The sequence below is a fragment of the Eulemur rufifrons genome, unplaced genomic scaffold, assembly GCF_041146395.1.
Source record: "Eulemur rufifrons isolate Redbay unplaced genomic scaffold, OSU_ERuf_1 scaffold_107, whole genome shotgun sequence".
NCBI lineage: Eukaryota > Metazoa > Chordata > Mammalia > Primates > Lemuridae > Eulemur > Eulemur rufifrons.
Window position 1 is genome coordinate 100,335 of NW_027182889.1, and position 24,547 is coordinate 124,881.

The following is a 24,547-nucleotide window of genomic DNA, read 5'->3' on the forward strand; positions in this document are numbered from 1 at the left end:
TGTCCAGATGTTGTGTGTGAATTCACAGGGTTTACAACAGAGCCGATAAAGGAAATCATGGAAGAGATTGTGGATATGGCCAAAAAAAAAACGGTTTCAAGATGCAGATCTTGGAGAAATTCAAGAGCTGGCAGACGCCACACCAGAGGAATTCACAGGAGACGACCTGAGGGAGGTGAGGGCGGCGAGCGAGGAGGAGGAAGGTACGGAAGCAGCAGCGCCAGACCGTCCTGGGGAGGGTCCCGAGGACTCAGGGCTGCCTCTGGCTGCCGTCCGGGGGGACCCTTCTCTGCCATGGGCTCTGGGGCTACAGCAAACGGGAGGAGGGGGACTGGACCACACAGAAACATTTTTAGAGAGACAAAAAAGTCCGACAGAAATTACGACGTATTTCCACAAAGTCACTCCGCGTGCGCCTGCCCCTCCTGCCCTCACGTCGCTGGTGAAAACCCCAGTCGGCCGTGGCCGTCAGCGGTCGAGCTGTGGGGAGTCCGAAGTTAGACGTGGATTTCTGGCTGCTCCGGGGCCAGCAACCTTAACCCTCCTGGTTATTCTGAGGGTCAACTGTATACACTGATTTCACAAACAGGTACATCTACCACACTGATCAGTCTGATAGGAATTCCCAATCTTGACACTAATTTCTAATCGTAACCTTGAAGCCGGATCACCACCACCGCCACAGATATAGAGGACCTGTGTGAGGTGAGGCTGCAGGTGGGGCAGGTCAGCAACAACAGCGATGGGTCAACATGTGACCAGCAGGGCCAGACTGTGCTCAGGCTTCTCTTTATGACACTGGTGTACAGAAGATTCTGGGCATTAGCAGGCTAAAAAAAAAAAAAAATGCATCTGTGGTCAGTTGCAGTAGCTCACACCTGTCATCTCAGCACTCGAGGAGGCCAAGGTGGGAGCGTTGCTTGAGGCCAGAAGTTTAAGACCAGCCTGGGCAACATAGCAAGATCCCATCTCTTAAAAAAATTTTTCTTTAATTAGCTGGGCATGGTGGTGTGCACCTGTAGTCCCAGCTCTTCGGGTGGCTGAGGTGGGAGTTATCGTTTGATCCCAGGAATCTGAGGTTGCAGTGAGCTATGATGAAGCCAATCCAGCCTGGACAACAAAGCGAGACCCTGTCTCTAAAAAAAAAAAGAATAAAGAAAAATGCATCTAAATAGATCCACAAGCCTGAGTTATAAACCTAATAATGTGCAAAAATATGAGTCTAGGGGCACACGCACACACAGCACCTCGGAGGCCGCGCTGCACACAGCCCAGGCTCCACACAGCAGGTGGCAGTGGCTCCCCTCACGGGGCAGCCCACGCCCGCCCAGCCCCACCCTGCTCTCTGTGCCGCCCGGGGAAGAGTCATGTCTGTGACCGCGCAGTTAAGGAACAGCAGACGGAGGGCGGAGGGTGCAGCCGGAGTTGGAGACGGAGGAGAAATGCTCAGCCGTCATTTATCGTTCGCCTGTCTTTGGGGGGAATGGACTTTCTGCGGCTGAAGACCTTCGGGACCAGATCAGGCTACAGGCCCCGACTGCGCATTACGGAGCGAGAAGAGGCCTCTCTGGCAGCCGTGGACACGCCCGGGCCTGCAAAGGCTGCACAGTTCCGTCCCTCGGTCTGGGTGACAGGCCTAAAGCTTAGGGACTTCCGGAGAAGGACAAAGAGCTTTCCTGAAAATGTGTGAGGCCAAGATGTGCCGGGGGGCCCTTCTCACTGCGACTAGAAGGTGGGGTCAGCCCACACGCCGGCCCAGACCTGGGCACGAAGCCCCTCTGGGAGCCACTCACACTCTGCAGGGCGTGGGAGGGCGGCACGTGCTCAGACATTTCTACCTCCTCTTAAAAATCTAGGGATTTCTGGCCGGGCGCGGTGACTCACGCCTGTCATCCTAGCACTCTGGGAGGCCGAGGCGGGACGATCGCTCAAGGTCAGGAGTTCGAGACCAGCCTGAGCAAGAGCAAGAGCCCGTCTCTACGAAAAATAGAAAGAAATTATATGGCCGACTAAAATATATATAGAAAAAGTTAGCCGGGCCTGGTGGCACACGCCTGTAGTCCCAGCTACTGGGGAGGCTGAGGCGGTAGGATCGCTTAAGCCCAGGAGTTTGAGGTTGCTGTGAGCTAGGCTGACGCCATGGCACTCTAGCCCAGGCAACAAAGCGAGACTCTGTCTCAAAAAAAAAAAAGAAAAGAAAAAAAGAGTGCAGGTGGGAGACGAAGGGCAGAGAGGGTCAGCTCCATCTTCAATGTTCTAATTGTTTAGCAGGAAGAATGTGTTCAATAATTTCTCAAGAAATACAATTAATCTAAAAATTTTGAAAATAAAGAAAAATAAAAAATTTAGAAAGAAATAACCTGCTGCAGAAACTTACCTTTTCAGTTTTCCAAACCTCATTTCTCAAAAACACACACCTTCATCTCTGTTCTCCAAACACTCTTATTTTCTGCATTTCCAAACTGCTCAAGCTCCAATTCAAGTCCAAATATAAATGGGTATTTATAAAGCTCCTCATCTTTACCGAGCAATTCACTGTGAAAAGCTGTTATTTCTGGCACCCAGTTGCAAAACAACGATGCCACTGTAATTCCTTTTCTCCTACGCCGGTTAGAGCCCCCTGAGCCCCAGGTGGACGGGCCTGGTGCTGAGCTGCACGGGGCAACAGCACAGCCAAGGAGGTGCCCTGCGTGTGGGGAGAGTCAACGTCTTTGCTTTAAGTCCAGAAAAGTCTTAGTTGAAAGAAAAAAATAAATAAATAGGAGACAAGTTTATTTGTAGACTATTAAAAAAAAAAAAAAAAAAAAGCCAAGGAGCCTGGCCAGCCTCCCAGGGAGAAGGGCAGAAGCAGGCAGGGTGCAGAGGCCGCAGGGAGCAGGGCGAGGGAAGGCTGCACCCAGTGTTCACCCACGAGACAACGAGGTCCACAGCCCGCAGCGGACTCGAGGTTGGGCACACGGTGACGACTGAAGCCGGCCGACAGAGCAGGCACCCCCTCTCCCACACACGCACTGCGCACGGTTCCACCAGGCCCCGGTGCCCCAGCCCCTGAGCCCATGGTAAACAATCAACCCAAGGAGAGCTGGGAGGGTGGGCAAGGGAACAAGCAAGACACCAAGAAACGCCCAAAACACCAGCCCGCATCGGTTGAGTCACTGTTTAAGGGGCAACGGCTCTTCACATTGTGACGGCCCCAATCTTAAATCAACAAAAAGCCAAACTATGACAAGTATTCTAGTGTATAAAACATGCTCTACGGTTTTTTAATTATCCACACAAGTAACTTACAGAAGATGATACGTTTCCCAACAGGTAACAGAGAGAGGAGAGGTGTGTTCAGAGTTAAATCGTGGGCAGAAGCAACCCCAAAGGAGGCCGAGCTCCGCAGAAGGGGGTGGTCAGGACGACCACCAACGCTCAGGGTCCAGAGACTGGAGAACACCCCCCACGCTTCCGCCTCTCAGCGGAAAGGTACGCAGAGACTCTGGGAGCGGGGAGAGGGCCTGGGGACACCAGGTGACCTGGGCGAGCCCCCACACCTCCTTCCACAGGCCCCACGTTAGGCTGTCAAATCCCCTGCGCCGTGGCAACCAACTGATATGAACATGTGCCCTCAGCTGGGCCAAGCAGGCTCAGGACTCTTCCAGAAGCAGCCTTTTCAGCACAGAAGGGAAATCCTGTCTGGAAAGGGCCCCACCGTGGGGAAAGCTCACCTGAGCCCAGACAAGCACTCTCTATAGTGGGTGACCACGCCTCACCTGCCCTGGACTGAGCCAGACACACAGCTCTGGCTGCGGGCGCGGGACCCTCCACATGGGATCCTCCATGCGGGACCCCCCACGCGGGACCCTCCACACGGGCCGTCCACCAGCGCGCTCGCTCGGCCCCATGGTCCACGGACACCGAGGCACAGAGCGCTCACCGAGACACAAGTGCCCTTCGGCGACCCACACTCGACTGGAGAAGGTCCGTCAGCATATTCCAGATGTACCCGCTTTATGAACAAGCGTTTACTGCACATTTTCAGCCCCACAACAGATGGGGCTGAGAGGGGAGGCCAGACCCCACCTGGGGACCACAGGCCACATGTGATCTGTCCCCAACACAGGGTGTCCGAGCCAGCTGCACCACAGCCGCCCGCTGCCGAGGCCCAGGAAAGGCAAAGGGAAGCGGCTGGCACGGTCTGGTCTCACCTGACACCACCTCTTCCCCCTGGAGCCTCAGAGCCGTCAGAAACAGGTAAGGCCACTGACCAGGGCAGGGATGACCATGCAAAGTCAAAAGAAATCCAGAAATTCCTTCAGCCTCAGCTGCACCTGAAACCAGCGAGACAGCCGGGCAGCCCAGGGCCTCGAGACACCTCACCACCACCCCACCCTGCACCCGAGAAACAGACGTGCGCGTTGATGAACAACGGCGTTTATTCTATTCACTCAGTTATGCCACGGCAAATACCTCCTCCGGGTCGGGGTTTCCAGCACTCGGAGCGCTGTGAGTTACCAGGGAAACAGCAGCGCCCAGCCGGCTGCGGCCCGGTCGCACACCCTCCCGGGCCGCCCCAGACTCTGGGCTCAGGGTGCAGGGAAAGGAAGCAGCCACGAGGCGGGACTTTCCTTTTTAAATAACCACTTAATGTGAAACCAAAAGCAGAACGTTTTTATTGTAAGAAACTAAGATCTACTGACACACTAAAAGAAAACTAAAAAACAAATCCCCGCTACTCACAGATTTCCAGCAAAACAAGGTTGTGCGTTTTTTAGCCAAAAATGAGGTCACCCTGAATCTAGTGTTTCGTAACGAGCGCCCTTTGGCTTCTCCCGCCAGCGCTCCCCACTTCTGCACGTAGGATTACAAGGCTCTGCAGAGCGAACTTCCCCTACGTGAACCGCGAACCACGTGATGGATCATCCAACTCCGCTACGCATGGTTCCACGTGGCTTTATAAAATCACAATGACCAACAATCCCAACTTACCTCTCCCTCAGGCTCAGAGCAGCAGCAGAGAAGCAAGAATTAAGGACTCGCTCCAGGGCACCACAGGACGATGGCCCTCGGGTCCCCTCAAGAAGAGTGCGTAAACGTCACGACATGGCCAGGCACCACCCCAGACACGACTAGCATAATTAACACACAACGAAGAACTTACTAGAAACCGCTCTGACATCAGGCCTCAGTGGAGGACTCTCCAGCAGGCGGCGGGCAGCGGGCCAGGGACGAGAGACTGCGGTGCCACCAGCCCCTCCCTCTTCCCCGGGGCCCCCCGGCTCCCCAGGTTCTCTTCTCTCCCAGGCCGATACCCATGTGCTCTGGAAGGAGGTCCCCGTGATCTCAGGGCAAAAGGATGCCTGTGATGCTACGGTGAGACAGGTGTGGGGACAGAGGCCACCGGGGTTTGAACAGGAAGGACCACAAAGGGAACATGATTAATCTCAGGGTGAAAGTTGCAAGGTAACAAAAATCCACCAAAAGTGATGGGATTTTAGATTCCCAGGGAAATCCGAGGCCTTCCTCCCAGCCCATACTACCACTTCCTGAAGGAACAAAGCAGAGAAACCCATGGCCTCCGTCCCTCCAACTGGTATCTCCAAGCTCAGGCAGAAGACACACTGAGTGTGACCGCGTCTCACAGCTGCCCTGCGCCTCATCTGCAGTGAGCCCGTGGTCTGTATTCCGCAGGACTCTTCTGTTTCCTTCACCCAAAATTCCTTTTCTAAACCACATGACCATCTCCAGACTGAAGTGGGTTGAAGAAAAAAAAAAAACTAAACTTCATGGCCATTTCTTCAAGTTTTACCTATTATTCAGAGCCCACCCGAACGCTGCCTCTCGAGGGGGCCTCTGGCAAGCCCAGCCCCCCAAGAAACGCGGTCTCCGTCCTTCGGCCACTGCTCACTGACTCTCACAGAAGCCTTCGGCATCTCACTCGGGGCCCGTAGCTTCCTGCTGCATCGTAAGTATCCTGAAGGCAGGATGCCAGCCTCACCCACCTGTGCGCACAGGGGACACCACCGCCTCAGAGACAAGGACACCTGGGACGGAGGGAGTGCCCCACGCCCGTTAAACGTTGATTTCCTCTTCTTCAAGTGGAACGATAATGCCCACTAATGATCTGTGAGGACTAGATGGGGAAGGAGCCACCCGATGCCAACAGGAAGGAACATCCCAGGTAGGCCTGTCACCCTTCATTCTGGAAAACCAGCAGCTTGCACAAATAGCTGCCAATATTTAATGAATAGAAGGAAAACACATCAGTGAGAATTATCATTTTAATCTGCAGGAGGAGGCGTGTCAAAAAATATGTGACCAAAAAAAAAAAAAAAATCACAGAGTTTTTATAACAGAGACTGATTTGATTCTGAGGGCTACAAGGAAGGAGAGATCAAGCCGCTGCTTGTCAGAAACGGATGGGCAGGGATCAGCGGTGTTCGATCACCCGAATCTGGCAGGGTGGGCGATCCGCAGGGATGCTCCCCTCCACCTGCCCACCTCAGGAGGAGCTCCGCCCACGGGGGCCCAGGTGCAGGCCAGCTGCCCAGGCCACCCCAAGGGTACAAGCCAACGTCACCGGGGGTCTCTAACCTGCTCCTCCCAGGACACAGGCACATCCTAAGACTGCAATTCCACACTGGGCTTCCCTGTCACCGGAAACAAACAGCCTTGTCCCCTCCCTCTCAGTAGTCATGAAACTTCTCCTAATATAAAAACACCTGCTGCACAGAAACCAGCTATTTTCTCCTCCTCTTCATCTCGGTAAAACGTGAAAACTCCACTTTCAGGTACAGGAGTCATATTTTACGATCAAGAGCTTCATTAAAGATGCGTGTAAGATTATACATAATCGTTTCCGTAATAAATGGCCTAAAGAGTTGAACACAGGCTGCAGCTGAATTATCTCTTACAAGTTCAGAGTCCTCGGTTCCAATTTAGAGCTGACTGTCGGAAAGTCTTGAGGTTCTCTTGCAGCCAATTCAGAGAGAGCAACTGTTCCAATTCTACTTAGACTTGAATACAGAGAACTCCTAACTTTAAAAAGATCTCCAAACCAGCAAATACATAATATAGAAAAAAAAAGTCACTGCAATCCAGATCATCTTAAAAGAACTTCAAAATTTGGAAAAACAAAGACAAATTGTTAAATCAAGTGACCAGGCTGAATTACAGGATGAGACTGACGTGAGCCAGGGGCAGACACCACCACTGAAGTGACCCAGAGCCTCCTGTTCTAAAAACGGAGAGGCAAGGTCAGTCTGGAGGCAGCTTCTTAACAGGAAGAATTATGCAAGCGAAATGAACGAGGCGAGCCCCAGGGAAGGGCCGTGCGCTGCCAGGGACGCTGCCCGAGACGGGCTGGACCTCTCCCAGCTCCAGGATCCTGGGAGCAGAGTCCACGCAGAACGGACCCGGCCCAGGCTGTTACATAAGAAGCCCGTCCCGCACTGTGGGGACGTGGTCTGTTTGCTACTGGTATGCACCGAAAGACAAGATCAAAAAAAGGAGAAACAGCTTTGTGGTGCCAGCCCACAGCTGAAGATGTGTGCGCAGTCTGTGGTCACGCACCCAGGCACAAACGCTCAGATCTACTCCACAGAGAAGCTGATTTTTACATTTCCACGACAATTCCAGGAGAGCTCTCGCTAGCCAGGGTCCACCCGTCAGGAGCACCCTGAACTGCACACACAGCTGTGAGCACAAGCCCTGGGGGAGCCGACGGACACTAACAGAGTCTCCCAGGGCTGGGAGGTTTTTCAGAAGTTGTCAATAAGCCCTGGGGCCGAGCGCATTCATTCCACGGAGTTTCTTCACACAGACTGAATGGCCTGGTTCAGGTGTCTGTTTCCTAGGTGTGGTCTGAGGAGCCTCGGGGGTCCCTGCAACCTTCCAGGGCAGCTGCGAGTCTGAAGTTATCTTTACAGTAAGATGCCTGTGTGGCTGGGGGACCCTGCATGAGGCTCCAATTAACTCAAGAGCCTCTCTGACGAAGCAATAATTTTTAAATGCACTAAATCCCAAGCTGTCGGCGCTCGTCCTGTGCGCACCCTTCAGAACAAAATGACAAGTCTGCACGTGACACTCTGCACACCGAGCACAACCGCCTTTTATCAGGAAACGCCACTCTCACGTGGGGACACACGCTCCAGTTGTTCGGACACGGGGACTGGCAGGTCATTCTGCAAAACACACAAAAGGAAGCTGCAACTTCAGAGAAAACACCTGGTCAATTTGTTGTCAATGCTTAAAAAAATAAATAAATAAAAATTCAAGCTTTCCGTGAAAGGCAAGAATCTTGGCAAACCTGGCCGCGAGAAAGCAGCTTCTGGGGAGTTCAAGGCTTCTCCGACGAGCCGAGCGGGGGGTTCCTGACGTGGTCAAACAGGGCACCAGCATCTGGGGACGCCACTCTGCACGCCAGCCTCTGCCCGGGGCCGACGCGCAGTGCTGCGTCACACACAGGCCAAGAATCCGCGCACCCACCACAGAGGAGGAAGCCCCAGGACCTGAAGGGCAGCTTCCCACTGCTGCTGACATTAGTGACACAAACAACTGGTTGGACTTTGGTGCCCTGTCCGAAAATCTCCAGGACCTCACCCACGAGACTGCTGGTGTGTCTGACTGCTTGGGTTCCACCATAAATGCCGCCAACTGGGGGTGCACACACCGACGGAGCTCAGGGAATTTCACCCCAAAACATGACTCCTTGGCATAAAGAGTATCTAGAATTAAAGGCCCTTAGAGAGCGACAGCCTTCGGAAGGGGCTCCCCTCTGTCTGCACAGAGACCACACAGACTCATCAAGAACCACTCTTGCTTCTTCCCTCCCTACATCTCAACAGCTACATCAGGAATGCAACCAGAGCCCAGCCCATTTTTAAAACAATCCTCCTGGGTTAATTTCCAAAGAGGATCGTTTGTAAGTGAATGTGCCCCCCGACTCATTCTCCCAAGTATCTACTCATCCTCCCCAGTAACCCCGTGTTGCCCCTCCAGAGAATCGCTCTATTCCCCACCCCCCACCTCCCCTCTAAAATGAGGGCACATAAACCTGTGGACCCCACTCTGGGATTCTCCCCCAAACACATGGTAAGTAATGTGTGACTCTTTCTCTTATTAATCTGCATTTTTGTGAGCTGACCTTTTGGTGAAGCTCCTAGGGGCCACGGGGAAGTCTTCCCTTCCCTCACCCGCAACACAAAACCCGAATGTTTCCCCAAAGAAGCTGCAGCTTCCTGGCTGTCCCCTCAGAGTGACCCCAGAGGCCCAGAGCTGTGTAATTCCCCATCAGCAGCACAGGGGAGACCAAGTGACAAAGAGGCAGGCCTGGTCCACCCGGTGGGCCTCTCTGCTGTCTGAGCCCCTTCCCACATGAAGACAGGACCTCTGAGGAGACCACCGTGTGGCACCCAGCAGTGTGCCCCGTGGGCCACAGGACCGGGAGTGCGATGACAAGGGGTCCACGCACTTCAGGCTGGGGCATGACTGGGACTTCACTTTCCCCTGTGACTCAGCAGGAACATAAGGTACAAGGCTTGCGCCCAGGCGTTGGAGGTTGCAGTGAACTGTGACGACGTGACTACACTCCAGCTGGGGCCACAGAGAGACCCTGTCTTTTAAAAAATTAGAAAAAGGAATAAGACACATGATGTCCCATTTTACAGTGCGCTTTTGGAGATCCGGGCCCAGGACCATCCTCTGAATGTCAAGATGAAGATTATCCAGAATCACCTGACAGGGACAGCTCCTGCCTGGCAGTGAGGAACCGGGGAGCACAGGAGGTGGCCCTCAGCGGACACCTGCAGGCCGCGGCCACCGTGCCAGCACACGGGGTGGGGGGACTCGCAAGCAGCCACCACGGCTGTCCCCTGAGTGTGCAGCACTCACCGATCAAAAATGGCCAGAAAGGGCCACAGTGAGTTAAACAACATTAAACTGTGTTTGCGAATTCGGTGACATTTGGAAGAGCTAAAGATCCGGACACACTGTTCGCGTTCTAAACCCAGGCTAGGAACTACCAGCCACAGGGCCGCAGCTCTGCGTGGCTGTAGCTCATCTCTGTGCACCTCGCAGAGCTGCTCTGAGGGTGACAGACGTCATGGATCCAAACGTCGCTGTGATTTTCAAAGTCACTGCACAAGCAGGAAATCGACACGTAAATCACACTGTTAGCGTCTGGCTGGCCTTCTTTTCTTCAGAGTGGGCATGCGAACACTAGCAAAAGTGGCAACCGCAGACCATGGTAAATGCAATGTGTTCTTTTAAATAAAACTGAAATCAGACTTCCAAAAAGAAGCCTCTAGTAGCTTCTGCTCTCAGTGTCCCGCCCAAGGCCTAACACCGCTGTCTCGGGCTCACCCGGGCACCCACGGAGGTACGTGAAGCCGCCCGGCAGCGTCAGGGCTCGGCAGGGACGCGAGTGACGGGGAGCGGTCGTAAACACGGGTGAAGTGAACCTACCGACCCGCTGCTCACCCCCTTTCCTAAGTTTCATGGCAGACGACATTCCCACGACGGAGCGGGGAGGGGTGCGGCTCTGGGCCCACCCTCTCACAGGCCACGGCCGGGGCTGGGGACCGCGGTCCTATCCTATTTCTGTATTGTTATTTCTCTGAGTTTCAGAGCAGTTTTTCCCCAGAAACTATGCTCTCAAATAATTTTCACCAGCCAGTAACAGACGCCCTACGAAGGCAATAACGGGAAGAGGAAATACAGCGCAGCCACGCACTGCTTAGCAACAGAGACGCAGCCTCAGAAAGGCGCGTCAGCAACTTCACCTCCGCGTGAGCCCCACAGCGAGCACTCACACAGACCGGGACGGCACAGCCTGCTACACGCCCGGCCGTGCGGTCCGCTGGCTGCAACCCTGCACCGCGTGTCCCCGTGCTGAGTGCCGCAGGCAGCTGCAACACGATGGAGCCATCTGTGTATCTAGACGTATCCAAACACAGAAGAGGCACGGTACAAACACGGTATTACGTTCTTTCGGGACCACTGACGAACACGCAGCCCACGCTGACTGCAGCGCCCCTGCGGGAGGCAGACCGAGCTCTGTGGTGCGGTCTGCAGTCACCCGTGCTCGGAGCCTCTCCCCGCACGCAGCTTCCTTATCACACTTCCCGGCTGCTGCGCGAGGCATGTGCTGCGCGAGGCATGTGCTGACAGTTACTGGTCAGGAAACGTGGCACTGGGGGGCCAAAGCCACCCAGAAAGCTCCTCTTCCCATCCAGACCCTGCACTTACAGCTCAAACTCCTCACGTCCCCTCCCAGCGACCCTCAGAGCACAGGACGGGTCACCGCGAACCCCAGCTGATCTCCGGCAAACTTCAGCCAGATCACCGAGCTCCGAAGTCTGGTTATACCTTTGTCTCCTGTTTCTTAGCTATGAAACCTGGCAGCGGTTCAGTGCTGTGGGCAAGAAGCCCTCCCAGACCTTTAGTTCTGAGCCGGGACACACCCGACGGTTTCCAGGACAGACATTTCGTGCCCACAACTCTGACCGGAGCACAGACCCTCCCGTCACACACAGGCCTGGGCACCACAGAGCGCCCCCTCCCCCACGGCCGGGGGCGGGAGCAGATCGCAGACCACCAAACGTGCTCTGGGACTGGCAGTGGTCCTGGAGGAGGCAGGGGACAAAGGTGCCCCACATGGACTCAGCAGCCCGTCCACGGGACACGCCCCTACTCCGCACACAGGCGGCAGGCCGTGAGGCAGACAGGCGCACTCTCGTCCCACGCTGACCACCGGGGGACGGGAAACCGACGGGAGCACAGGGCAGCAGAGCCAGCGCAGAATCCGCCTCTGACTGCAGGCAGGACAGGGACGGGCGTCTTCAGAGAAGGCAGCCCGTGTCCCCCGGAGCTGATATAACCAACGGCACAGGAGAAGCACGTGTCCCGGGGCACGGGGCTTCCTGAGACACAGACGCCCTCCCGGGGGCAGCAGAGGGACCACCGTGGAGCACGGAGGGAGGCGGCGAGGTCCTGGGAAACAAATCGCAGCACGTAGGAACACGCAGACTGGCAACACCACCCTCACAGGAAACCCTAAGAAACAGCAGCGTTTAAGGAAAGGACTGCAAAGAGTTGACAGAGGAAGACGAGCAGGAGATGATACGGTCTGAGGTTCACAGAGGAAGCGTGAGGACGAAACTCAGGACGACCCAGCAAAGCTGAACTGCCCCTCCCCGAGTGCCGGCCACAGGCCACTGCCCTCTGCCCACTCCCAGTGGGAACTGCACCCACTCCCCAGGCTTGGCATCGCAGCTGTGGGCGACAGCCACACACAGCCGAGAAAGGCACACCTCTGCTCAAACCAGTCGTCCGGTAACCTAAGAAAGCCAACTGGTAAGTTCCTGGGCAAAGAGAGAACACGCCCACGGGAAATCACAGCTGCCTGTCTCGGCCACGGCTGCCAGGCAGGGGCACCGCTCCCCCTCCCCCGCAGCCCACCTCTCACGCAGACAACAGAAAGGGGTCACACTGCGCAAGTGTGACCACTGACACGGAACCAGAAGAGGCAAGGCAGCTTCCAGGACTCGCCCGTGAACCGGGTCCATGCAGACACTCAGCCCACAGGCTCCCCGGGAAAGCTCACGGCAGCGTCCCTAGAATTCCCTCCCACCACCGCGGCTCTCCCAGCGCCCCGGGCTCCGGGACAGGCGACAGCCCCAAGACCAGGACTGCATTTGTGTGCACAAAGCAAACGGCATGCAGCAGCACACACACATGCTTCCTTCAGCCTCAGGCCAGCGGAGAGTGAGGCCGGCACAGCCACCTTGCGGGGGAGGGGCAGAGTGGCCAGCACCTGCTGGACAGAGGAGGAAGAGGATGAGCACACAGGCTTTCCGGAAACAGCTTCGCCGTGACCCCGAACAGGTGTGAGGAGCCAGCCCAGACTTCCTTCATGCTATCTCCAGGCCTCGCTCTGGCCCAGGCACATTTTCGGCACATGGCAGCTGGCCGGGAGCAAGACACTCGAGTGCACCTGTGCGCTCAGGCCCTCGAGACAGGCGGGCGAGTTTGAAAGAGCCCAGGCCCAGGTCCTGCCCGGGCGGGACAAGTGCCCAAAGCACAGCGCCTCGCTGGATGCACCTGCCACCGTCCCTGGGGCCAAACGCTAACCCTGACCCTAACCCCTGAGGGTTAGCACGGTGGACAGACAAGGACAGACCCCGACACGCACAGCACTCACTCTGCCATGGCGAGCTGGGGCATCCTGAAAACCTTGCTTACTCAACATCTTTTGAAGCCTAGAATCTTCTTATGAAAAAATGTAGAAAGTGCTATTTCCTAGGGTTTTGTAGAGGAAAAAAGAGAACATAACTTAAGGTCTGTGAGAGGCCCAGCAGAGTTACGCCCTCTCACAGACCTTAAAAGTTACTGGAAGACACAAACACACAGGCTGTGCCTGAGTGTGATTTCTCCCGGGGCGGGAGGAGCACAGGAAAGGCCAGGGGGACGCAGAGGCCCCGCCCAGGGGGCCACGCAGAGGACAGGCCACTCCAGCGCGCCGGAAGGAGCACAGCAGTCACGAGGTGAAGGGCGCAGGAGACGACCTGCACGAAGGCCGGCGCGGCTGGCGCGGGTGGGGCAGAACAGCACAGTCCGGCATCAGGCACCTTGAAGAGCCCAGCCTCATACAGAAAGAAGGGATTTTTTTTTTTTTAAGCGAGGTTGTTGGTTTGAGGAAGTTCGACGAACCTTTTCTCCAGCCGCAGCACCACCCACGCTGGGCTGTAAACCCTCACCTGGCCCCAACCTCCGTCTCCACAGCACTCAGGCCCCGGCCCAGCTCAGGCCAATCAATCAGGGCTTCGACAGGGCTCAAATCCCACAGGCTCCACCACCCCGAGCCACCAACCAAACCACTCCGTCAAAGAGCCCTGTGGACAGGGGTGGGGTGGGGGTGCCCCTGCCCGTGCCTGCTCCTCCTCCGCCAGCTGCAGCCGGCGTTTCCCGGAGCAGCAGCCTCTTGCTCTGCTCCCGGCAGCAGGAAAGCACACAGGGCAGGCTGAGCAGGACAGCAAACTCACCCAAGGAACAGGAACACTGGCTGTTATGCTGCTGCAAGTTTCAACTATGACACTGAAGTTCAAAACATGGCAGCACCGTGCCAAAATACCCTGGCATTTCATAGAGTTTCTTTAATAAAATCTGATTGCATATAAACTGGCAACTTCCAGCTTCTTTTTTTTTTTTTTTTTTTTTTTTTTGAGACAGAGTCTCACTCTGTTGCCCTGACTGGAGTGCACTGGTGTCGTCACAGCTCACAGCAACCTCAAACTCCTGGGCTCAAGCCATCCTCCTGCCTCAGCTTCTCAGAGCGCTAGGATTACAGACACGAGCCACCATGCCCAGCCTCACTTCTCAATTGCAATCTAAACGTGTGTAACACTGCTTGCTGTGCAGCTACAGGACAGAATTGTAACATAAAATTTAACATCATGGAATCCAACAGAGTGGGCACGGTCCTCTGAGCACCACCTAACATTCTCGTGAAGTCATTACAAAGCCCGTTCCCAAAGGCAGCATCTAGTCAGGCACCAGGGAGCAGTATTTGGGAACTCCAGCTCCCAATAACAAAAAACAAGATAATTTTAAGCAGAGGCTGCTCTCAGGAGATGGAGAAAGTGGACAGAAGCAGAAGATCCGTGGACTGTGGTGGCGGGAGACCGGCGGGCCGCGGTGGAGGGAGACCGGCGGGCCTCGGTGGAGGGAGACCCGTGGGCCGCGGTGGAGGGAGACCCGCGGGCCGCAGTGGGCCACGGCCCAGGCCTGCAGACCAGGTGCAAGACACCCTTGCAGGGCTGGGGCCACCCTGGGCTACGAAGGCCACCCTCTGTCCTCTGCCCACCACTCTGGTTCTACCCTCCAGAAATACGCAGGGTCCCCAAAGTGCTGCTATCTTGTTGATGTGCTAACACGGCCCAAGTGTTTATTTTCCCCAATGTACAAACCATCCGTGTAACGAAAGGCCAACAAAGTCAAAAGCCGTGACAGTGGAGTGTCCTTTGATTTCCAGTGAGCCCTCCTTTTTCGTCTCCGTCACCTAACGTGCCCAAGCAGCCCTCTGAGCCAAGGAAACTTCAACCCTGGGCAAAGGCAGAGCTCGGATGAAGGCCGGGCTGAGGAAGACAGGAGCTGTTAGTGAATGCACAGGTGGTCAGGGCAAGAAAGACGACGTGTGTGTGCTCGTGTGGGCGTGTGCGTGTTTCTACACCGCGAGCAGGATCTAGCTGCTCCCACTGCCAAAGTCAACATGTTCCAGCTGCCCGGCCTCCACACGCGGCTTCCTGAGTGGCTGGCGTGCAGAACGTCAGGCGACAGTGGCAGGAGGCCCTGGGGGGCCCTGCATGGCCAGGGGTCAGGAGTCCACGCTGGTGTGGCTGCCACTGTCCACACACTCAGGGCCACGCCTGGGAGACGGTGCCCACCCCACCTCCCTGCACATGTGCTGGTGCCGCCCCGGGGCCCCCGACCCATCGCGCCACTTCTCCCACCTCACCACCCTGTGGCCACCCGGCTCCGCCTTCAGCATCTGGAAGACAAACGAGGAAGGACCGCAGCTGCTGCCAAGAAGGGACAGAATGCACTGGCCAGACCAGACACCCATCTTCACACTCGGGGCAGCTTACCCTCCACACCCACCGGCACCGCCCTGCCGACACCCAGCATGTCACACGGCCTTCTTCCCAGCAGACACGCCAACAACAAGTACTCGAGACACCTGCTCTGGAGTGGAGGAAAAGCCCAGTTCGCACCAGAACTTGAGAAACCCACCGGCCAGCCATGCAGATGCCTCCCGGGCCCTCCTGGCCACTCCCCAGACACCTCCCGCCAGCCTGGCCCAAGGGTGCTCAGGCCACACTGGACCTCAGTCTCCTTCTTCCTGCCTTCCTCTTCCTCCCAGGAAAATCTAAGCGAGTTTGTAAGTGAAACTTCTTCTAACAAAGGACAGTTTTTAAGGTGAACAGAGCCCTTATTTGTTACAGGAACACGATTACATTCAGCAAGAAACAAGCAGGAAAGTGAAAAGGTACTTCAGTGTCTTTACAGCAGTCGTCTTAATTTTAAAAGAACTTATTGAGCATCTACTCTATTCCAGATCCAGGCAAAACCTTTTTACTGTCAAATATAAAAACATGGAGGAAAAAAATATCCCTAAAGTCAGCTTTAAAAATTGATGGTACTAAACAATGAAACCCAGGGCAGGCCCCAGCGGCACACGTGTAGCTGAGGTGGAGGATGGCTCGGGCCCAGGAACTCGAGGCTGCGGTGAGCTGTCCTCACACCATTGCGCTTCAGCCTGGGCAACAGAGCAAGACCTTGTCTCTAAAAACAACAAAATAAAATAAAATAAACACTGGCCCCATGAGAATCATTGTAGTTAACAAGGGAAAGAAAATAACAGCGACACGATAACCAAGGAACGAAGTCCTTCATAGCCCACAAACCTTTCCTGGGTCCCCAGCACCTTCTCTACCTGCCCCCAGTGCGTGGAGGCCACAGAGACCAGAGGCCCATCCAGCCAGGGACACTCAGACAGGAGAGGCACGAGGCTGACACCCAGAGCTGACGGCACCTGGGCAGCTGCTTCCATTTCCCAAACCTTCTCGGCCCGGCGCTGGGACTCTCCGGCAGGGCAGGGGCGGTGGGCTAGGAGCTCCCGAGTGCTGCATCAGCAAGAGCCGTGGAGAGGGAGACACCAGGCTCCTGGGGAAAACTAGACACAACTGCTAATTTTTATCTTAACAAATCTAACTTAAATAACATCTCATATTCTGTAAGTTATTTGTAGTTTAAGGGAGCCTAACTACAAAAATTCCTTAAACCCTAAAATTACAATAAAAGTTGATTATACTAAAAATTCAGTAATTTCTATTTGCATAATTAGCTATGCATAATTCTTTGATAAAGAAGCAAAGTATGCTTTGTCATCTATTTCTAAATCAGAACAAAAACTTTCTATGTTGAAACAGGGTAGTGAATTAGCATTAGGACCTAAGCCTGCAAACTCCAGCCCGGTCCCACGGCCCAGCCAACAGCCCCCCAGGCACCATGGCCACAGCCCAGCACACGTGCCCAGGCCACGACCTGGTGGCCGAGTACCCCAGGAAGGGCTTCTCTCTCTGCTTTCAATGCCAGAGGGTTAAGTGGGGCGGCCCAGAACAACACTGCTGCCCTCCCCACCGCAGCCCTGCGCTCAGGCGGTCACCCGGGCATCCCGGCACCCGGCACTCAGGAGGGGCGTCTGCCGCCCAGGAGACTCCCAGCACCGCGTGTGCTCAGGGCTGCAGGGCCGTGTCGGTGGTGTGCGGTGCTCCAGGGCAAGCACAGGCTGCTCACAGACCGTGCGGGGGCAGAGAACGAGCAGCGCACCATTCCTGTGGGTGTCATCGCAGTTCAGCACTTCAGCAAGTCAAAGGCTCATCACTTTTCTATTTTAAATAAAGGTGTTCAATTAAAAATATAAAACACTAAATCTAAGCCTCCTTTAATAGATGCAACACTGCCTGTATTATCAGAATATACCACTTTCAAAAACCAAAGTGTTTCTGGAAACATCACTCGAAAGCCCCACTTCACACGCTGCTCAGGTCAGTGCTCAGAGCAGCCCCGGCTCACACGGCCGGCCGGCCACCACCACGAACCTGGGGGTGTGGACGGGGGCCGCCACACTCCCATCACCCCGGCCAGGAAAGATGCCAGCTGAAACTGGAGTTTTATGCTATAGAAAGGTAAAAAAATACTAAATCTTACATTTTCATGTAGTTGTATTTCCATAAAGTGTTATTTAATCTCTAAAGAAATCTTTAAGATGGGTATTGCCCTTACCACTTCACAGGGTTGGAAACTGAGGCGCAAAGAACTGAAGAAATGGGCCCAAGGTCACAGAACTAGCATTGGTCGACCCAGCCAACACAGACGGCCTGGGCCCCAGGTCACCACAGCCACACGGAGCAGCATCTCGTGGCGTGACCAGTCCAGAACCCACCTGCACTGGGTGCCCGGGTCATGCCCAGATGGGAGACAAGGACACAGCAGAACACACGAAGCTTGAACAAGTCTACCCGTCAGAAACAATGATCTTAAATCTGATCTAAAGTACTCATGTTCGAGCTTCAGTGACCGAAATAAAAAATAATGAACGATATAAACAACGGAAAATATTAGAGAACCTACAAATTTATTTTTTTTTTAAACCCTGAATTTTAATGCCAGAAAAGACCATGGAGGATGAACCTGAGCAACTCCTGCAGGACGGAGCCACTGATGCTGCCCCAGCAGGTCCCGAGCTCCCTCGCTCACACGCCGCGGTCACCTGACTTCTGCGCACACCCCGCCCCCCACCCCCGGCAGTCAGAAGAGACTGGAGCCGAGGCCTTCATTCATTCAGTCGAACCACCACAGACAAAAAAGACTGTTAACATCACTACCACCTAAACACTTACAGTTCACCAAAGTGACAAATGGCACTAAACAATTTAGATTATTGCCCTGGATGGTCAAAAGCCAACACTGCCTATGCCATAAAACCTAAACGTGTCTGTTTTCCTCAACCCACTAGAGCACCAGACCAGTCAGGCCGACTCCAGGTTCTGTCAGCAAAGAATCGCTGACATCTTGTTTCCATTTGATCAGGATAACACGTATTTTGAAAATCACTAAATGCTTATCAATAATCCAATTTTCAATGCTAAGCTAAAAAGCGTTTTGCTTTTCCTTCTTACACATTAAGGTCAACACCACACTTTTGAGAAAGAGGCCCAGCTCAGACTCCAGGTGTGGACAGGTACCTCTTCCTTCTCCCAGGCACCTGGTCCCTCACGCACCTGCCCCTGCCGTGATCCCCCCTGCTGTGACCACCACGCAGAGCCCAGCCGCAAACCCTGGTCACCCGCAGGCCCAGTGCCCGGCTGGCTCCTCGCTGCCACCCACCCTGCAGACCAGCAGAGGACGACTCCAGGCCTCTGGCGGGGACGCTGCAGACCCCCTTCCATCAGGCCCCACTTCCCACTTCCCACTTCCAAGGAAGTGCTCGGTCGAGCAGAAGAGACCAGCCAGAGCATGTCCAGGTGGCCCGATGCGGTGGAGACTGAGACAAAGGAAAGGACGGACACAAGAGACTAAGAAAACTCACCACGGAAGCAGAAGGAAAGGTGTTTGCTAGGAGTGACACCACAAATAGACAATGCGTGTTTGGACTGCTTTGCTTCACACACTGACTAACGCTTGGCCAAGATACGAGAAACTAAAAGGAGCCAGTTTTCTTTCCACTTGCTGTCAACTCACACACGGGAAAAACAATGACCGGTCAGGACGCATCTCCCAGGGGAGGCATTGTCCTCCAGCAACACATGCTGGCCAGACCAAGGCCAAAGTCTTCATGCAGGAGCTGCCCCTCCTCTCCAGAAACATGCCAGCATCCCCACCGCCCACCCACCAGCCACACACACGGCCTCAAGCTTCCAGGAGCACAAGTGGCAGCCAAGACCAGCCAACACACGGGACCCCAGGAGCAGAGTCTGCGCCGGCCCGTGCAGCGGCGTTCCAGAGACAGTGACGACCGGGCTCCAGCGGTTTATAAAAGCTACTCTGCATGTAATGTCTTCACGCACTGCGCACAGATCACACAACACACACAGCACCTCAGTGTCTCCAGACTACGTGGGCACAGGGAAAATTAGATAGAGGAAGTTGAAGAGAAATAAACTTCTTTTACAGACTAGGCTACCGACCTATGTAAATCTTTCAGCAGAATTCCTCTCACTGTGACACCAACAACGCTATTTACTGACCCGAGAGCCCAGTGCTAACCACTCAGAAAACACCCTAAGTGACATCTAGAACAAAGGTCAAGCCGTTTAGCCAAAACACTATCAAGCCCAGGAAAACCAACCTGCAGACTTAGGCTTTATTCTGATACTCATTTTTACAAACCAATGAAAGTGACACAGACGGATAAGAAAGAACATAGGAAAATATTTACCGATTCCATAGCTGAAAGTCAACGCTGACGAGGACTGCGTATTAAATCCCACAGCGGCGTGTCCCAGAGCAGGGCGGTGTATATTCTGAAACGAGAGAGTAAAATTAGCTCACGTAAACACAGAGTCTCAGCTTCAGTCCTTCCGTGCTCTCAGTCTCCCCTCACTGGGGCCGAACCCCTCACTCTGCCTCCTCCCCCCGTCTCCATAACCCCCACCCGCTCCTGCTCCCTGTGACGGCGGAAGTTGCCAGAAGCGCGCTGGCTGGCCGGGCACTGGAATCCCAACTCCGACTCCCCGTCTTTCCTAGAGAACAGAGCCCCGCAGGCGGCGGAGGGAAGGACGGCCTTGGTTGTCCACTGACCTGGGAGGGGCTCGCCCTGGGGACGCGGCTCAGCACCAGGCTCGCCCGCCCAGGGGCCACTCGCAGCGTTTCCACGCCTGGGCGTGGGTGGCACTGGACAGAATCTCAGAATACAGTCATCAATCTTTGCCAAAGTGCTCTGCATCCTCTGCGGACCTCCTGCCACACTCAGGATGAAACCCAAACTTCTCTCCCTTTGGTTCACCTTCCTCACCAGCCCCACCTGGCCCCCAACCCCCCACTCTCCTCGACCTGGAGGCCCCTCAGCGTCCGTGTGCCCCGAGTCTGTGCTCAGGGTCCCCATTGCCGCCTACACTGCACCAGGCGAGGCCACCTCACCCCACTCTACTCTCTTTACGGCCTTAACCCACGTAGGGGTCTGTTCTCAAAGACACAGACTTCACGTGAGCTCAGTTCAGAAATGGATCCCAGCGTCCTCCCCCCGGGAGTTTGAGTACTTCCCAGCACAACTCTGGACACACAAGGGGATCACAGCAAACCCACAAACGCCTACACATCCTGTAAATGTGACTGCAAAATGCTGTCTGGGGGTGGTTCTACGCAGAGGGCCTCCCTGATGGAGCAGCACCCGGTGGCACCCCAAAGGGCGGCTCAGCCACGTGGGCACATCCGCCCAAAGAAGCCCCGGCTGCTCTAGCACCTGCCTGGCAGGTGCAGGTCCACACTCCACAGCCACTGCCCGAGTGTGACTATTTCCTGATTAATTACTGAGCTACACCTGCACGTATCAACATAGCTGAATCTCAAAAATCACAATGACTGAAAAAGCAGGTCTTAGGGGAATATATCCAACACGCCTGTAGCTTTCAAAAGCACCTGAAACGCAATACATTTGATTTACTATGCGCATAGTAAAAGTTCAGTAAAAAGTTAAAGAAATTATAAAATTCAAAATAACGGTTCCCTTTGGTGGTGGTGGTGAGGGAGGTGAATGCCAGCGGGAGCCAAAGCACCTGCCCCTCCACCACCGTCCCAGCGGACCTCACAGAGGAGAGAGAAGGCAAGGGACGTGCTGTGGGGGTCGCGCTCCATTCTGTGATTAACTGAAATAATTTATTCCTATAACTCACAACTAGGAATTTAATTAAAATACTGAGACAAATACTTATTTTGATTCATCAATCTTTTTATATGAAAATGTAGCAATTTCAACAATTTGAAGGTCAATCCAAAGTCTAATAGCAAAAAAAGAGCAAATGACTGTATATAATACAATATTGCAGAATTACTATAATACCAGATTTTAGAGGGTTCTATACATAAGAAATCAAATAAATAAAATACAGTAGTCTTGCCATATAAACATAATTAACATTCCCAATAAGGTATTTTTTTTTAAAAAAGCTGATTTTAAATTTAAGAAGCATATTAACTTTTAAAGTGTAGAAAAGGTGCAGGAGCTCATGCCTGTGATCCTAGCACTCTGCGAGGCAGAGGTGGGAGGATTGCTTAAGGTCAGGAGTTCGAGACTAAACTGAGCAAGAACAAGACCCCGTGTCTCTACAAAAGACAGAAAAATTAGCCGGGTGGGGTGGTTCACATCTGTAGTCCCAGCTACTCGGGAGGCTGAGGCAGGAGGATGGCTGGAGCCCAGGAGTCAGAGGCTGCAGTGAGCGAGGCTGGCACCACAGCTCTCCAGCCAGGGCGACAGAACAGGACTCTGTCAAAAAAAAAAAAAAAAAAAAAGGTGCAGGAAAATAATGAGGTGATTTCATTTCTACCAAGTCTTTTAAAAGGGAAAGACTACACTGCAGGACCATTCTGTAAAGAAAATGGAATGAAACTGCACCATCTCCCAGGAGAGCTTTGAGACCTTCAAGAATTAAACCAGTATACATGGGGAAAAAAACCCTCCCGCACTCCCATTTTACCACACCCCTCCAGACGGCAGGCAGGCGGCCGGGGACTCGGTCAGGGACACACAGACAGGGACAGCAGACGGCCAGGACACCAGGGCTTGTCTGAAGCAAGGTTCCCGCACTCTGCACTCAGCGTCCAAAAGAACAGCCCGGTTTCCTGATGACACTTATGACGTGTGTGTTTTGCAAAGACGGAGTGAGGTTTGGTTTTTCTGTCCTCACGCTCCTGTGCGGGATTTATCAAAGGTGCTACTAACCTCAAGGACTATTAAAAACAACTGTGAATGAGCAGTTTCCAACGGCAACACAACTTGGTTTTAATGAAAAGCAGCAAATATGTCATGAAGCTTCTCAACTTTCCTATAACGGCAGTATCAGAAATACAGTATGTGACGACTGTCTGCACAGGGACACAGCAAGTGACAACAACAGCTACTGTCAGAATCTGAAGGAAACTCAGACCGTCTTTAACTTAACGATTCTCAAGCCCAGCGGCGGTGACACTGTGGACAGAACCTGTGCATGGGACGGGCTGAGCGGCACCCCCCTCCCAGATGCCAGCAGGGGCCCCACCAAGCTGTGACAGCCAAAACTGTCTCCAGACAACGTCACAAGTCCCCTACAGGGCAAAACAGCCTGGCAGAGAACTGCTTTAATCCAACCGCTGCTTTACACATGAGGAAACTGGGCCCAAATTAGGTAAAGTAAGATGATTTTTTATTGCCTAAGGTCACACAGGGTATTAAAAGCAAGTTGGGAATAGAACCTCCCAGTCTCCCAAACCTGGTCTAAAGATATTTTCATTCTAAGGGAACAAAGTTTGGTGACTGACTCCGGGGTTCCTGGAAGGCAACACAAACAAATCAAGAACCTCTAAAATATTGGGAATAAACGCTGAAGAAATATTCTAAGATAGGAAAAGCAGCTGCATGTAACATACATGCTCACACTAAGACCACCAACACCGTAAACAAGCCGTGTTTAAAAACAGACACACCAGGGTATGCGTCCTGCTGTCAGCGGACAGCTGCAGCAGCCCGGGACACGCAGACCTGTGCAGACCGACCGCGGAAACGGGAAGGGCAGCCGCGGGAAGACAACGGTGCCGGGGACCAGGGGTGCAGGGTCGTCACTACGCACAACCTGAACAAGGATCTGCGTAAAGCAAGAGAGATGCTTCCACCCACAGGACTGGCAAGGCAGACAAGACGATAATCTCAGGTACTAACGAAGTCTGCCAGATACAATCTGTGAAAGAAAAATTAGAAAGTATCTTAGACATTAATGGTGGTTATCTCTAAATGGTAGAGAAATGCAAGATTTTAAATGTATCTTTCTTTTATATTTTAAGTTTTTGGAGACAGGGTCTCGCTCTGCCACCCAGGCTGCAGTGCAGTGGCGCCATCATAGCTCACTGCAGCCTCCAACTCCTGGGCTCCGGTCATCCTCCCACCTCGGCCTCCCAAAGTACTGGGATTATAGTCATGAGCCACCACACCCAGCCTAAATTTACCTTTCTACTCTATCTTACCTCGACAACCTCCGTCTGTAAAGAGCTATTCACATTAGGGGCAGAGAAAAAACATTTAAAAAAAAAAAATACCATCAATGGGTACAAACTTAGTTATGCAGCAAGAATAAGTTCTGGTGTTCTATTACACAGCAGGGTGATTACAATAATGATGTATTGTCTATTCCAAGACAGCTAGAGACGAAGAGCCTGACTGTTAAGACCACACAGAAATGACACGTGTTGGGGGACAGATATGCTCGCTGGCCTGATTCAGCCATTACAGGACGTGCACAGGCACCGAAACACCACACTGTCCGGCTTTCCCCTCCCTTCCCGCACGGCACGGAAGCGCCGCTCCACCCCCCCACCCCGCGGTGCAAAGTCCCCGCCCACAGCTGTCCCTGTTGTGGAATCAGAGCCTTGGAAGGAGTCTGGATAAATGTGATTATTATTTTGGGGAAAGAATTAAAGTCCAAGATTACTAACGTTTTCAGCACACTGAGTCTCCCTCTTCTCCTCAAATGGAACCCCAAATTTTAGAAGAATTTTACTTATACATCTGCATTTATGAATATTTAATTCACTCCCACTTGACCTTATAACTGCTGATCACAGTTTTCACTTGGCGTAAGATGAGTTCTTTTCACCCACACTGATGGAACTAACTCCAGTCGACACCAAGAGACTGAGCCGCCTGCAGCAGCCCCACACTCGGTTCATGCAGCGCTGAACGCTGCTCAAGCCCACACGGGGGAGAGCTCCCTCCCTCTACCCACGTTCCCAGGGCCCTCCATGCCAGGAATGCAAA

At 53.7% G+C, this 24,547-nt stretch overlaps 1 protein-coding gene across 1 annotated transcript in view; it reads right to left on the reverse strand.

Annotated features, from left to right (window-relative positions):
• Nucleotides 1-24,547, reverse strand: part of ANKRD11 (ankyrin repeat domain containing 11) — a 163,202-nt gene that overhangs the window by 81,908 nt on the left and 56,747 nt on the right. Inside the window, exon 2 of the mRNA XM_069464766.1 lies at nucleotides 19,985-20,069. The gene's annotated coding sequence lies outside the window, so the exon portion shown is untranslated. The remainder of the gene's footprint in view (nucleotides 1-19,984; nucleotides 20,070-24,547) is intronic.